This window comes from Simochromis diagramma, unplaced genomic scaffold, assembly GCF_900408965.1.
Source record: "Simochromis diagramma unplaced genomic scaffold, fSimDia1.1 OVJJ01000317.1, whole genome shotgun sequence".
In the NCBI taxonomy this organism is placed as follows: domain Eukaryota; kingdom Metazoa; phylum Chordata; class Actinopteri; order Cichliformes; family Cichlidae; genus Simochromis; species Simochromis diagramma.
The window spans coordinates 3,838,444-3,854,821 of record NW_024386994.1 but is presented as its reverse complement, the minus strand read 5'-3'; the positions used below and the strand labels follow the sequence as shown (position 1 = coordinate 3,854,821).

General features: G+C 41.6%; 2 protein-coding genes across 2 annotated transcripts in view; one reads left to right on the top strand and one right to left on the bottom strand.

The window, feature by feature from the left end:
* The window catches only part of LOC120739024 (tenascin-X-like), an 877,833-nt gene that overhangs the window by 152,823 nt on the left and 708,632 nt on the right, over nt 1-16,378 (top strand). The window lies entirely within an intron of this gene.
* kdm6ba (lysine (K)-specific demethylase 6B, a) overlaps nt 1-16,378 on the bottom strand; it is a 103,551-nt gene that overhangs the window by 54,674 nt on the left and 32,499 nt on the right. Inside the window, exon 4 of the mRNA XM_040040692.1 lies at nt 3,147-3,207. The gene's annotated coding sequence lies outside the window, so the exon portion shown is untranslated. The remainder of the gene's footprint in view (nt 1-3,146; nt 3,208-16,378) is intronic.

Genomic DNA, 16,378 nt, shown 5'->3' with positions numbered 1-16,378 from the left:
AGTCTCCTGGTCGTCACTGTAACATCATCCATCATGTGCTGGGTTAAAGTTACTGGGTCGGACCACGCGGGAATACATGAAAGTGAGCAGGGTGTGCATTCGGACATGAAGCTGAAACATTCAGAAGCGGCAGATTAAAGGACAGAAGCCATCAATGGCTACTGTAAAATAACCAGCATGCATGTTTTCTTTGCTGTCAGATGAATAACAGAAGTAAAATTTCTAAGTCAGGACAGCAAATTCTGGCTCTAGCTGTATCAACACAGCGGAAGGGGGAGGAGCTACAATGTAATCAGCTAAAACTCTGCTGCGTCTGTTCACTGCTGCCAGATGTTGGCTATGCTATGGCTACTCTATTCACTCGGCAAGGTTTTATAACCTCAAGACCAAGAAATCAACAAGTGAGGATGTATCCGCACACGCAGTTAACTAACAGTCCCGCTCTCCCTGTTGTAATCCTTCATCCGGGGGCCTCTCCTTCCTCCCCGTCTTCCATCCTTCGCCCCCTCTGGCACTTCCTCCGTTCTATGACATCTCTCTTTCACTCCCTCGTTTTCCATCTTTGGATGAACTATAGACGGATGAGGGGAAGGAAGCGCAGATAAAGGCATAAAACTATATTAATGAAATGAAAGAAGCACAGAGAGGGAGGAGACGGGCAAGAAGATGGAGGAGAGAAGAAGCAGGGAGGGAGACGGAGAGGTTGTGATGGAACAGATTTTCCTGATGCTGGTGAATAATTTACTTTATTCTCTCTCTCGCTCCCTTTTTTTTTTAAAGATATAAAGATATAATCAACTGGGGAAGGGGGGGGGGGGTCTGATTAATTGCCAATTAATGTTTAACGAGGCACAGCTGTGTTCATTTAATACTAGTTTAGGCTTTGCCTCTCCCTGCACCCCCTCCCTCTTTGTTTCCCTGAAATGTGTTGCACTCTTCTTCTGCTGTTGATTCTTTGCCACAACAAGTTCAACTGGAAGGATTACCAGTGCGTTTAGCAGTCACTAAGAAAAGTAACTGATTTACCCTGTGAGTAGATGCAAAGGCACCACAATAAGCGTCAACACTCACACACACACACAGAGCTAAAACGACCCTTCTCTGCGAAGACGCATGTCTCTTTCTGTACGAATACAATACTGCTCTTTAAGAAAGACCTGCTTCCTTGCCAAGAGTTAGATCAGAAGAAGAGTGCAACTGACAAGTTGTGGTTTTCCAAAGGGTTATGTGCCACACTTTTCCTTTCCCTGTAACAGTAGCTTCCTGAAAACTAAACTGGATGACATCCAAAAGCACAGCGATGACAAGGCTTCAGGATGTCTGTTTACAGGCTTTGTGCTAAGCTAAGCAGCTGCTGCCTGCGGCCATTTACCCGACACACATGAGAGAGACATTAATCTTCAAATCCAGCTCTCGGCAAGGCCGTCGGTAAGTGCTTTTAAAGGCCATTTTTGGCACTTCTTTCAAAAAAGTTATGGAAAAGCTTGGGAGCAGTGAAGAATCCTCTAAAGATGTCCAAGGAAACCTAACCCCAATCGGCTGCCGAAAGACACTTCCCAGCTTTTTAGTGGATGCTCAACTTCGACAGCAATTTCCAAAAAACTGATGGAAAACATCCTATTGAGAGTTCACTTCGTTTGAATGTTTAAAAGTTTGCAAACCTTAAATTGACAGTTAGATATAAACATAGTTGGAGACGGAGTACAGTTTTGCACCTGACAGCACAAAGACTCGTAGGATTGTTAATGTTTAAACTGTTAACTGAAGTGATTAAAGACCACTAGTGTTCCCCTTAAATGTGTGTTAATATTGAATAAAGCAGCATTCCTAAAGTTGCTTGGCGTATAAATTGCTGGACTCCCAACCTCTGCTGTCAAAACTAAGTCATGTTTGAGTTCTTATATAGTGGTTTTCTACACTAATCACCCAATCTATCCAAAATCTTTCTATCCAACACTCACGCTGATGAGTGCATCGGGTTCAGCATCTTGTCCGAGGACACTTTGAGATGAAGCAGTAAGGGATCGACCCGCTAACCACGCGGTGAGTAGATGCTACCCTCCGAGCCACAGCCGCGCCACAGTTATGTTACAGTACTAATATTATTAATGTCCATCAACTCAGAGAGGAAGTATGCCGTGATACGCGAAGAACTCAACACATCCTGCTGTTGAACTCACTGACACTGCGACTTTTGGATTCTTCACCATACCCTCATAACTCTGCATGTAAAAATGTACAGGGCTCATCTCGCCTCATCTCTTTCTTTCCTCTGTTCGTCTGATGCATCACACGCCTGGAGCCTCTAGCTTCTTCCCTGTGTGTCTACCTAGGAGAAACATCATCACTAGGCACTGCTCAGATTTGTAACATTTTTGTATACAGTGAACTCACTGTATTGTAGAACCCATCTGACCTGAATGCATGTAAATATTATGGCTGTGGACAACGTAGAGCCAGTAAACTACATGGGATGGAAAGTACTGCATCTGTCAGCATAGTTAAAAGTGTTGTGTTCAGTCATGTGTGTGTGTGTAGCGTACATATGTGTCTTTCTATCCCTTTTTTCCTGTTTTGGCTCTCATTACAATCTGATACCTCTATCCATCTGTTCACAAAGGAGAGTGAGACGGAAGAAGGGAGGAGAGGTGGAAGAGTTGGCCATCACTCTTCATCCATGCCCCTCCTCTTCCTGCTTTATCTGCTTTCTGTCTTTGTCTTATAGCTCCCTACCCGCCTCCTCTCTTCTCCTCAACCTTCCCATCCCTCTCTCTAGTCCCTCCTCTCCTGCCTGTCTTTCTTCTTCTCCCCCTTTCATCTTCGGTTAGAGCCAGTATGGAGCTCAGCTTCATCTGAAAACCCAGCAGGTGTGTGGTGTGTCTAATTGTTCGTAAGTGTGTGTGAGTGTGCAAAATGTGCTTTAAAGTCTTGCGCGTGAGAGCTTTTTTTTTCCTCGCAAGTCACACTGTGCCTGTGTCTGTAGCTACTGTGTGTAGTGTGCCTGTGTGAGATATCTCGTTTCCTCAGGGGAGGCCAGGCCCATTTCCACTGTCTGCTGCAGCCAACCAACCCAGCAGTGCATCGATAATCTATTAGAGTAAAAATACACACACACACACACACACGGATAAGCTTGTTCATCTTACCTGCCACTGTTGAGAACACTCTGGATGTGTATGGACTAAGTGGGTGGCCAAATGCCTGTACCTGAAAAGCAAGCATACCACAGAGATTACAAATAATTCACACATTTCCACAGCAGCACTGGCCAATAGAAAAAGTAAAAAGCCACTTCACACAGACCAACACTTCCACTGCACGTTACACCCATTTGACATAAAGTAAGTAGATACTGAACTTTGCACTTATCTTAATATTTTGCATCAAAACGGCAGGCGTTTGTATATATTTTACCCCCTGACCCCACCCCACCCAATTCCTGCTTTGAGCAGATTATTCAGGAGAAGTATCGCTCTATCCCCTTGAACTTTTATCTCTGTGATACATCCTGGTTCTCCTCCACTGTGTCAGAAGAGCACACTTTCACACTTCTGGGAAGCGGCCAAATTGTCAAGGAAGTTGGAAACCGGGGCAGGTGGTGGACAAAGAAATGAAAATACTATTTTCATGAAGCGTGCTGGCACGTGTTGCAGTCAAGGTTGTTTGTGTTGAATGCTCTCTCCCAGAAACCTCAGCATCTTAGAGTGAAGTTACATTCCTGTCCCCCAAAACCCATGCACCTGATCACAGCCTCGGCTTTGAAAGTGTAAACTCTTAAACTGAAAATGGCGGGTTGACTCATCATCAGATAATCCTCCAAAGGAAAGTCGGATCAGTTTGAATTAATGAAGAAGACTTTGATTGGGAGATTGGCCAATCACAGACGCTGTTTCCTTGACTTTTTTTTCTGTCATATTCCTGAAATAATCCTGGCAGAGACTTCTAAAGTTTTATAGTATTTTTAACTAAAAAAATATTGAACTCCAAGCTGATTAATTTATTTGCCTGTTATAATGCCATTGAACACAATGCAACAAATGTAACACTCAAACATACTTCAGTAGTGCGAGAAAAACACATTTTATTAGCCATGCCTGTCAAATCTAATGCAACTGACTCACCTTTATGAAGCTTTTCAAATCTAATTTTCAGTTGATTTTGTCAAAAAGGTGATCAAATTTTGTTTACCGTTAAAGTAACTAGTGTCAGTGTACAGAACTGCATCAGCAGGAGGTTTCTTCCTATTAAAAGGGAGTTTTTCCTTCCCACTGTCGCCAACTGCCTCCTCACATGGGGTCTTGGGATGGGACTGTTGTGGGTTCTTTTCTATATAATTTTAGGTCTTTACTTTACTTTAACTGCCTGACGTGACTTTTATTGAGATTTGATGCTATATAAATAAAACTGAAATGAATTGAAATGAGTGGATAATATTTTACCGCTGTACCTAAAGTTGGTGCTGAATGTATATTAACGAAAACACATACACACAATCATATGTCTCAACTAAAACTACATAGATGAAACTATAGCAGAAAATATGTACTGACATTTAGATATTTAAAAAAAGGATCTGATGTAATTCTCCATGTAAATATGAAAACACACACGCACACACACACACACACAGTACTAGTCTATTGACCAGCCGTGCAGAGTGGCAGCAATTACACTTGCCAGACATACACCCACGGTTATTATATCCTCAGATATTCAAACTGCATGCACAGGCAGAGGCTCGGAGAAATAGTGATGGACAAACACGCACATGCACAAAATAACACAGGGCCAGACAAAACACATAAACAAGACACCAGCATGATGTAAGAACGTGCAATATCAGACATCACATAATTAAAGCTAAAGCCTGTTTATCGACCAGCTAAGTAGGACAGGAGGAGCTAAGCCCCAAAGATGTAGCCTGTTTACAATAACAGCCATACACAGATAATGTAACACAACACTATTCTGCTGCCAGCCTATATTTACCGTAGCCACATAAGGAACACAAGGACGATTTTTCTCTGCCAAATTCTGGAGGTCAAATAAAGTAATAGAAAGCATAAGTTATTTCACTGCACCACAGAGAGCTTTGAACAGATACAGCCTGAGTTTCACTTTCCACAGTTTCCAAACCCCAAAGATCTGCACTGAAATAAAGGGTGAAGGCAACAAATTTGCCATGGTAGGACTAGCACGTCAAAAACTAACTCATTATACAATTTCCAGTTTATTAAAACACTTCTCAGTTAATTCAATTGGTCCTGTAGAGCTCTACAGCGACATGCAATGAAAAAAAACTGTATGTGCGATAAATTATTTTGCATAAATAGCACTCGCGTGACGGCTTTGAAAACAGTGTGTTATTTTGTGAAGCCATGGTACGTCAAAACCAAATTGTTATCATATCAGTGCAATTAGCCTTAAATTCAATAACAATTCCCACAATTCCTTTGTGTTTGCTGCCAGTCCACTGGTGGCTCAGAGAAAAATGGAGCAACAGAAGAAAACGAGCCCACACAGAATATCAGATTATTTATATTGTGCAACTATTTAATACTAATAATGTGTCAGACTAGGTAACCTGGAGACTTAAATAAGTTGGAAGAAAGTTGTTTTTAAAAAAAACAATGAAACTAGTAAGAATGTCCCACAGTTTTATTACCTCTATCATTAGTGTTTAAAAAAAATCCAGCAGCAACAAACAATGATTTTAACTCTCCTTAAATTAATCCGCCTACTGTCTGCATTAGGAAACTCTTAAAACCCCACAAACGTTGACTTTAACACAGCCAAAGCTCTAAATGCATTTAATTTTCAAAATAAAAATCAGTCAAGCCTTTACCAATTTCCATCTCAAAAGCACAAAACCCGAGCAATGATTTCAGGTAAACCCTAAATAATTCCATCATCTACCATTTTCTTCCTTTGGATAATCCCTGGATTCCTGCCTTTTGGAATTCCTCCACAGATTATCCCTTGCCTTTAACTACTCCAGGGGCAAGGAGCAGGGGGTGGAGGGGGTGGTAGTGGAGTGCAGGCTGAGAATGGCGAAGGAGGGGGTTGGGGGTGTGGGACAGCGAGTGTTGTTTTAAGAAGTTGGAAGTCTGTGAATCTTGCTGTGCTTGTAATTCCCCCTACGGACATGTTTTATACACGTCAAGGAATTCACTCCATTCCTCTGTTGTAAGCCTGCTCCTGATTCCCTAGTCTCACTTCTTTCCTTCTGCTTTCTTTCTTTTTCTTCTTTAGGGAACAGAGATACGTAGGTAAATGCACACAGCCAGGCTAGCTCCCGACATTTCCCATGATCTGCCTGACAACAGCCTGAGGGCCTGCACATGGGCACACTTACATGCCCACAATAATAGAGAATTGAGATGGCAGGAAAAAGAAAAAAAAAAGAAAGCGATAAGGGGCCCTGCGACGAATCCTTGAGGCACTCCAACCTTGTGACGCAGCAGCTGCCCCCCTTGGCTGCTAAGCCAAACTAACCAGTGGTTAGAAGCTGTTCTGCTCTGGTTTGCTTGCTGCCTTTGTTTGGCAGAAAACAATGACAATCCCCCTCTCTCTAATTTACAAGGGAGTTGGCTCATTCCTCTGGGTGGAATGTACAGTGGGAGCAGCCTGCATTTCATGCTAGGGTGGAGAGATCAGTGATTGGGGAGGTGATCATCCGGCCAGAGTGGGGCTGCTTTAAGGGAAGGGTGAGTGAGTTTAGTGGCTATTTTTAGACGACTTGTCATTTCAATCCGTGGCATGTTTCTGCGCTGTGGTCAAGGAAGGAAACACCGGTGGGGATACGTGGCCTTGCGCCGTACACGCAAATCTGTGCAACAAAGTAGAAACCTGCAAAGAACCAGCTCAGCAACCAGACAAGTTAAATAGAGAAAAAACAAGAGAATGTGAGAAACAAATGCTGAAATCCATATCCACAAAGAGAACAGCGAATAGAATCCTCACCAAACACACCTTAGACTGCGAGGACAAATCATCAAAGCTTACTGAAATCCACACAAAAACATATGCAAACAGCCACGCAGTCACTCCATCGCCAAACCACCACCCACTCAATTTCACTGTCACCTCACTTAACCTGCAGTGCACTATAAGAGCTAGCAAAGATGCTGAGAGGCAGAACGGCGAGGAAGATGCACAAATGGAATAAAGGCGATCTAAGATCAGCATGTCTCACTGAGTCTGTGCAAAGCCTGAAATGAAAGGGGATGAAAGAGAGCGAAGGAAAGACAGACTTCATAGAGCATATGGGGACCTAGATTCCTTCGCCTTCCCTCATCCTTCCTGTTTCCCCTCATCTCACACACCTGGGACCATTACTCCTAGAGGAACCAACACCCAACCTAACTCTCCTTTTTTTAATTAGTTTTCTATCTTTCTTCATCCATATGCTATCATCTGTCTGTCCAATCTGCTGTCTCTTTAGACTGCCGTCAGACTGAAATAATTTTTCTCTTACACACCTGCTTCTACACCTTTCCTGCCCAATTAATGATTTGAAATTATCGCATTAACATAACATAGTAACAGAGTATTTAAATGGTGGATAAATCTACATGTATAGCTCTCTTTGCCACATTGACTCTCTAGCTACAGTATGTTTGCATGTAGGGATTAGGCCACAGGGATGCAGTTTTAGAAAGTATGAACTATTCTCACATATTATTGCTTAACTAATTTAGGTAATTAAGTAATGGCTCAGCCACATTACAGTAAAATTACAACAGCAACGTCTTGACCACGAAGAAAAATGTGGTTGTGCGGTGGCTGCATTGACATTTTGTTGATTTTTTGCTGTTAGAGATCGACTGCAACAAGTTGTAGCAATAACTAGAAGCAGAAAAACCTCAACCTCTGGGTGACCACTTTCAATCTTTGTGCAACATGACTGTTCACCACGTGGGAGGCAACCTGTCTCGAAACACTCAGAGCCTAACTCAACCTGACTGTAATCACTCAGATAGATAGACAGGCGAAGGTTTGCAAATAACTCTGCAATACTGGACTTGAATCAATTGGTTGTATTGTGATTATTTTCCAATGTATAACAAGAGTTTAACCTTGGCAAGGTTTCCTAGTGTCTAGGGCTGTGCGACATGACCACAATCTCATATCCCGATATAAGACATCTATCCTCCCGATAACGATATAAATCACAAAAAATTTACATTTTCTGTAAATTCTGTGAATCTCGGGCAGCTCGACTTGCGTGAAGTGTTTCCAGCTGGGCGTCACGTAGCTGGAGTCGAGTGTTTTAACCGATGCATGAAACGATACATTTTTAGACATAAGTTGTAACGGCCGCCGTTTTCTTTGTGAGCATTTATTACACGGCGTGCTGCGGGGAAAAGCCTGTTCTAACGTTTGAGTCTAAGGTTTACTTTTTAGCACCTGACGGCTCTTTTTTGCTTCTCATCCGTAAATACTCTGCATACTCTTTCACGTGATTCAGTTTATTTTGAAAAGTTTCAACAGGATCTTGAGCTTTATTCTGAAAGGCTTATGTGGAAAATAAACAAGCGGACACTCGATGGTTTTACCGTCGTTGTTGCTAACGACAACGCATAAAAACAGGCGTTTGTCCGTCCGTAGTGTGGTTATATTAAATATAAGAGAAAGAGAGAACGTTAAGAAATTAATATAGCCACTACAGTGACCATCAGAACGGTGAAAAAAATATTGCCGTAAACAGTTTACTTTGCGACACCACGAAACAAACGATAGCGTAAAATGAAACGATAGACGTTTTTATATCGTTATATCGAACAGCCCTACTAGTGTCTATGTGAATTTGGACCTAAATTGCCATCCTGCAGGAACTACATCACTTTTTATGGAAGGATTTCCAAATTTGTGGTTTAAAGTTTTAATGTTCTGGCTTCTTTCTTAATGTGAGTAGCTAATGGGAATTTCTGTATAACTAGATGGCAACACATTTATTATTTTGCCATTTTATCACAGTTAATTGCCATATTATCACAAACACATTGCGTGTAATTGCCAACTTGGCCACCATTCAATCCCAATTAGATAGCATACTGATACTGAGTGTCTCCATGTTACTACTTTCTTGATGCACCAAAGTCCATTTGAAGATGCTAACGTAAAGTGAGCGGACAAAGACCTGGTCCCTGTCTTCGAAGGAACCATTTCAAAGACAACGAGACTGTCATGACCCTGGGCCATGTTGGCCCTGTATTCTTAGTTTTCATGTATTTTTGTATTTTGTTCCTTATTTAGGCCATGCTTCCTTGGGTTGCCCTGTTACGTTGTTCCTTATGTGTTTTCCCCTTGTGACTCTTACCCCCTGTGTGCCCCTCTGTGTATTTGTGAGCCCTCGTCTCTCCTTGTGTTTTATTCCATGTTTTCCCCAGCCTGTTATGTCTGTGTTCTCCCCGTGCTCTCTCTCCTCCTGTCTGAACCTCTGTACTTCCTGTTTTACTTTGCCCGTCTCCCGTCAGTGTGGTGTTCACTCCTGCCGTGTCTTGTTATGATTATCAGTGTCACCTGTGTTCCCCGTGTGCTCCCGCTTCCCTCGTTAACCCTCTGTGTATTTATGTCTGCGTCTCCCTCAGTTCTGTGTCGCGTTCTCCCTCATGCTGTGTGTGATTCTCCCCGTGTCTCCTGGTATGCATTATAATTAGCTTTTTCCAGTTTAGTTTTGTATTGCTTGTGTTCTATTTTCCCAGCAATAAAGCTGTGTTTTTGAGTTCAAGTTCTGTCCCCGTGAGTTTGCGTTTGGGTCCAATCCCTGCCTGCCACACAGCCGAAACATGACAGAGACAGGTTATTGCACATGGTCAAACGTGGTTAATTTTAGTCGTGCCGTGGCTTCAAAGCACTGTTTTCCTTAGTTTTACTGTAGTTAAAGTCTTCAATCTCTTAACACTAGATCTCAGTAAATTGCAGATTGCAGTCAACTGAATTCTGTTTTCTTATTCCTCCCAAGTAGAGCGTATAATCCTAGCTACGGTGGCCACTGTAGGACAAGCAACTCTGGGTGCCATTCATTTGTACTGAGTGCAGGCTGTCAGTCCACTATTTACCTCAGCTTTCAATGTGTCCACGTCTGTTTACTCCGGAGGACGCTCTAAAACTTCGTGAAAGGACTCCAATGTCATTCGATGAGTCAGTGAAGCTCACTTCTCTCTGGTTACACAGTGATACTCAGGTGTTTTGTTGAGGATATCCTGAACTTTTCGGTTGGTAACAGCTGCTGTCTTTGCTGCTGTTAGCTGCTCTTAGCCAGAGTTGATGAAATTTTCTTTGAAGTGGATCTAACATTGTTGGACATGAAACTCTAATGATATGAGAATATCATCAAACTGTTTATCAGAGGTAAAGTTTGATTTTTAAGTAAACATATTGTTAGTATATAGCCATTGTCCACTCTCAGGTGACGGGAGGGTCACAGTATATTGTGTCTTATTGTCTAATTTTATGTAAATATGTAACTGTGACAATATCAGGAATAATTAAGCATTTTTATGCATATTTTCATTTGTAAGAGCCCTGATTTTAGTTCATGCGATAAGGCTCGAACATCCCTTCTGGGATGTTAAAACACAGGTATGATCCGGTATATCTTGATTCTGAAGGTGCAGATACAAATTAAAATTTGCCTTCATACTACAGACACACCTACAAATTCTCTTATCTGCCGCCTTTGGTCTATCTCTCTGTGTCTCTGTTTCTGTTTAGCTGTAACGTCCTCCATGTACAAAGAAATAAAATAATTGCAAGTTACTTTTTTGGCACAATTTACACAATGTCAAAGGCTTTTTCTTCTATATCCATTGATTGTGACAATAATCAATTTCAACTTGAACCAGGTAGGTTTGTTGAATAAAAGAATTAGACTGGCAAAGTGACATTTAAGGAATTACTATGAGGTGCTTTTTTTTTCTCGAACATGACGTGAACACCGAAAACAACACATATAGAGTGAAGTGCACAGTTGAAAGTGCGCTTGGCTTTGATGTGTGCAGCCCTGACCTCAAAAGGGACAACTCATATGCGTGTGAAGAGTATCTGACAGGGACGGAGACAGGGTAGGAAGGAATTTATAACTCACTGAGATTACACCTGTAAGCCCACATCAAAGAGATCCACTTTCTTTGAACTATATATGCACACTTTAAAATGAAAAAACAAACAAACAAAAAAGTACCTTCATGAATAGCATACGCAAGTTCCCCCCGAGTGGCAAAGGAAACGTACACTTAAAGCAGAGGTGTGTAAATAAAAATGTAGATAACCATTTAAAACACTTTTAACCCTTTTTGTAACTTCCAAGTAAGCCAGGAGAAAAGTCAGTGTAAAGCTTTTCTGGTATATTGTGTGTGGAAATGTAACTAAGGTTGTATGTGTCACAGTTAGGACTCAAAGCCTTTCTGAAAAGATGTTATAAGTACAGACAAGTGTAACCTTCCACCCTCATGATTTATGATGTCCAATAACGCCTCAGCTTACTTGGTTTCATGATGGCCATTACTATGAGTTATTTCGCCTGGTGTTATCTAACCCTCATATCTTAACGCAGAGCTCTGTGTAAAATCATTGTTTCTACTTACCTACAACGATTGCTAGTTCCATTCTGTAAACGATGCAGATCTGTAAAGATTATTTCATATCATATTTTTTCATATAAATCCCTACATAGCGTAAACAGCCTAATTAAGTTAAGAATATTCCACAAATTATTCCGTTGTACTTATACACCAGACCCATTGAATACTCACATACTTTTGCAGGTAATATATACACTCAGTTCTGGATGGATAAACTGTTTCGCCCTGACTGTGCAGTGCTGACATAAAGTGATACAATATAGTTACGAGCAAGTAGAGTTAAAGTGAACCGGCTTCTGACTGACAGAATGGTAGAATGGCAAAACCCAAAACTTAATTAGTCACACATTTCCACAGAAATGACAAACTAAGGGCCCAGTTTATGCCGAAGTAAGCAAGTTACACACCAGTAAGTGAAACGACTGCTCTTCAATAATGGGCACTTCAGATGTACGAAAAGGTTAATGCACAACATGATCCCAAAAAGAAACACACAGACAGAACAGAGGTGGAGCGATGCCAAAGGGATTTACGTGGTTGGTGCATGACTGATGAGCAAATTTTGCAAGGGTGTCAAAGAGCACACAGAAAAAAACAAAACAAAACGTGGATAATTGCATCCTGAAACTTGAGCCTATCTAAACACTCTGGCTTCCTGTAGTCAATTATCCCTGTTGGCATCCACTTTACAGTAGGTATGGCTAGTTCAGAAAGGAAGTCTATCATTCCCCAGAAAAACCAACTGAACCAATGTCATACACAAGTTAGTCACAGGGCCAAACCCCTGAAGGGGAAGTCAACAACACTTACACTCAGTAACACAGTTTCTTAGGCTCATTTTTTTTAGCAAAAACCCCCAAAAATAAACACCAACCAGACTCTCGTAAGATGTGGCCACAAATGAAAGCTACAGTAGGAAGAATAAACACGGTTTACCTTGTGTAACATGTGTGCACAGATTATTCATTGAATTATAAACACGAGTTCAGCTGAAACCCTGCAAGTGTGCTTGATTCTTAACTGTTTCAGGGGAATAGTGACAGCCAAATATGCCATTAAGATTTAATTGCTGAGCGTACAAAGGTATGTTTTGGTGAGTGCATGTGCGAAGCTGTTTTGTGAATGAATAGTTTTTGTTTGAGCTACTAATTAGAAGATGGAATGCAGTGAAATGGAGTGGGTGGAGATGACCAAATGACGCAACAGCAGTAAATCGAGCCGAAAAGAAAAATCCCACGACTGTGTTCAATATGGTGCAGCATGTGCTGTTTAGCGGTGCTACATTTGTGGGAGAGAATATTTTTGTCGGTCCCTCACTGCTTAAACACATTTCTTCCATTGTGTATTCGTAACCTCGCCCTCCCTCTGCCTGGTTGCTAGGACACCTGCTATGAGCACGTGTAGTAGCCTGACAGTCAGGCCTAACTTTTGACCCCAAACTAAACCTTGTGACCTCAGCAGTGGTCTGAGTTCATACCGACCACCCCTACCGCTCTGTATGTGTGTGTTTTCTTGTGTCTGTGCATGACAGTCTGAGCACATCAAACTCACTAGTTACCCTGGTGTTTGAAAATTGTGTTAACCCTTAATTATGACCCAAAATGTCATTCTAAATCTAGTTAAAGGGAACTCAACCAGACAAAAACATCAGACTTTGTCAATAACACACATAACCCATAACACATGGCCAACAACAGGGCCAAAGCGTCTTTGTGGGACACATTACTTATAGTGAAAGAGTGTCTGAAAAGCCCACTGTCCCTTGAGATTCGGTTCCCAGATGCAATGACACTACCACCATATTTTACCATGATGAGGTTCTATTTTCCTTTTCCCCAAATATGAGACCAAAACATGTGTTTTGGTTTTATCTTGTGCAGATGATCATTAGCTACAGACAGTAGCTGATAGAGCCTTTCACTCTCAGACTGCAGGCTTACTTGTGAGGGTACTTAACCCTTTAAGACCTACCATAAAACCAAGTCCGCCAGAGCTTATCTTTATATTTTACATGCTGTAGTGCCATTTTTGGGAGTATTTCAAGTTGCTATACATCAATACAACCATTATAGCCCAAATTCTAACAATATGTACGCATTAAGTGGATAGTAATTACATAAATTGCAAAAAAGTGCAGTAAACTTCAAAAAAAATATTTTTTGTTTCTAGTTAGAGAAATTTAAGAGGGATATCCCTCAAATACAATACAAAAAAGTTGCACAAAATAGTTTCCCACCACAGGAAATTTATTTTGAGTGTCTTCATAGTTTTATTTTTGAAATACACCAATTTTTATATACTGCAGGAAAAACAAAAATAAATACTATAATGCAAATTTGCAAAAAAAACAGCATATACATCAAAATAAACTATTTCCAGCAGCTCAATTTGAGTTCTAAGCATCCCAGAAACGATACAGAAAGCCACAAAGTCAAACATAACTTTTAAAAACACCAGTATAGGCTTATAAGGCCCTGAAGGTAAAAAAACTAACTTTCCGAAAATGACGTCACTTCCGGTTTTGGGCAGGTAAGGCGAACATGCGATAGTTTGCGCTGATGTCTATTCCAACGTAGGAAGTGTTACAAACAGCTGATCGGAGCGGCAAAGTCTGTTTCTGGAATATTATGTTTTTGTTGCTGCAAGTGGTTTTTATGCAATTTTTGCAAAGCTATATGTGGAAGGAAACCTGACTTAGGACAAGCTGATGGCATAAGATGTAAGTACAACTGCTCCGGTTTCATATGCAAAAAAAAGATTTTTGTTTAAAACTGCTTTTACCAGAGCTTCCTTCCTGTTAACAGGGAGTTTTTCCTTCCCACTCTTGCCAAGTGCTAGTTTATAGTGGCTTGTCTGATTCTTGGGATTTTCTGTGTATTATTGTAGGACCTTTACCTTACAATATAGAGCCTTGATTTGACTAAATGTGAAATACATAAATGTGAATTGAAAGTTGAACTGAACTTACACTGCTTCCACACAAAACATTGTTATACAGTGTTTTCTTGACAGTCCACTTACAAACATTAAACATTAGTAAGCCAAGCGAGGTCTTTATTCTTTAGAAGATATCCCAGCTAATGGGTGTTTAGTGATCTTTTTTTTTTTTTTATCTGCAGCACACAAGCTTACATGTAATATCTGCAGTGTTTCTAAAACAAGCTATGACTTTCCTGAAAGAATGTAGATCTGCTCAATGCTAAATTCCAAAGTAAAATCTATACCAGAAGCCTTGGACGCAATTTGGAAACCTGACCAAGCAGGCTATAAAACAAAGAGGCCACCGGGAGAGGGTGAGAACTTGGGCAGTTTGCCAAGCAAACTCACACATCCAAGAAATGGCCATGAATGCAGAGGCACAGAGAAGGTAGGACACTGGGTCAGAGTGTTGCAGAGGACCAACATTATTCCACTGTGCAAACATGGGCTTGCAAACATAGTGGCAGGGAGCTTTGTGCACGTCTGTGTTTGTGTGTGTGTGCGTGTGTGGTGTGTCATTTTGTCTTGCCAGCAGCAGACACAGGCTCACTGGGAAGGCGTCACGCCTTTATTTATTCATCAACCTTCTGGGAACTGGCAATGAGAGACAAGGTCAATACATCATTGTATACATGGGTACGCACAAACACACAAGCATGTACACCCCCTTCGGTTCACCTATAGGGCCCATATACAGTAAATACTTTGCTAGCATACCCCTGCCAACACATATGCTGTAATGACTCGTTAAAACGCTATCACAGAAGACACACACACACACACAGCATTCAGAGACTGTTGGCTCACTGGGCCATGAATCTGAGCCCAGAAAGCACACAGACCCTATTAAACTTTGCCGGATCTCCAATACACACCCTATTAATTCTTCAGATAAGCTGAGTCAGCATGCCAAAACAACAAAAAAGAGTGGAAATTAAGACAAAGCAAAGAGCACCGTAACCAGGAGACGTGGGCTACACGCACAAAAGTTTACTCCTGATCTTCTACAGCGTGATGACATATGGCACGCTCACAAGAACACAAACGTGTACACTGAAACACCCAAGAACAAAGGACATAGAAGGACTTTTGCAGACACACATGATACAAAAAGGCACACACCACTTTAAGTATCAAAAGCATGCGCATGTGATGCATTGCATCTGGCACCAAGAAACAAATAAGCATCATATGTGAATGTGGCGTTGTGTGTGCGTCAAATAAATGGTCACTGCTCTGTTAGCCAGAGAACGAGGAGGAGGCCTCACAATGAGTCCAGACAGGAGAGAGAGAGAGGGGCCAGCTGCTGTCAGATACACAAACACAAGCCACATGCAGCTGTTCATTGTCTGCCCAAGAGGCACATGACACATGCACACAAACACGCAAACACACACACATACAGTCTATGCAAACAGACACCATAGCAACAGAGGTAAAGTAAATCTGTGAGTTTTTTCAACAGCACGTGCATCTCAGTGGAAATCCTCAACTTCAGTGTGCACGAGCAAGCTAGCTGCACAAGTACTCGTGAGTCATCTAACGGGCTACGGCTGGACTGTGGGGTAAAAATAGCCCAGTGTGTCAAACATGGAAACAGAGTGATGATGAAACAACTGGCTGTACCAGCTGCGCGCACACACACACACACACACACACACACACACACACACACACACACACACACACACACACTGATTCGAATGCATGCAGCTTCGTAAAGTCTTTGTCCCATTTCATTGGACAGCACAACATGCTGCCCCTTGCCTATGATGTGTCTTAGCTTGTACGTTAGGGATGTCGGTATGTTT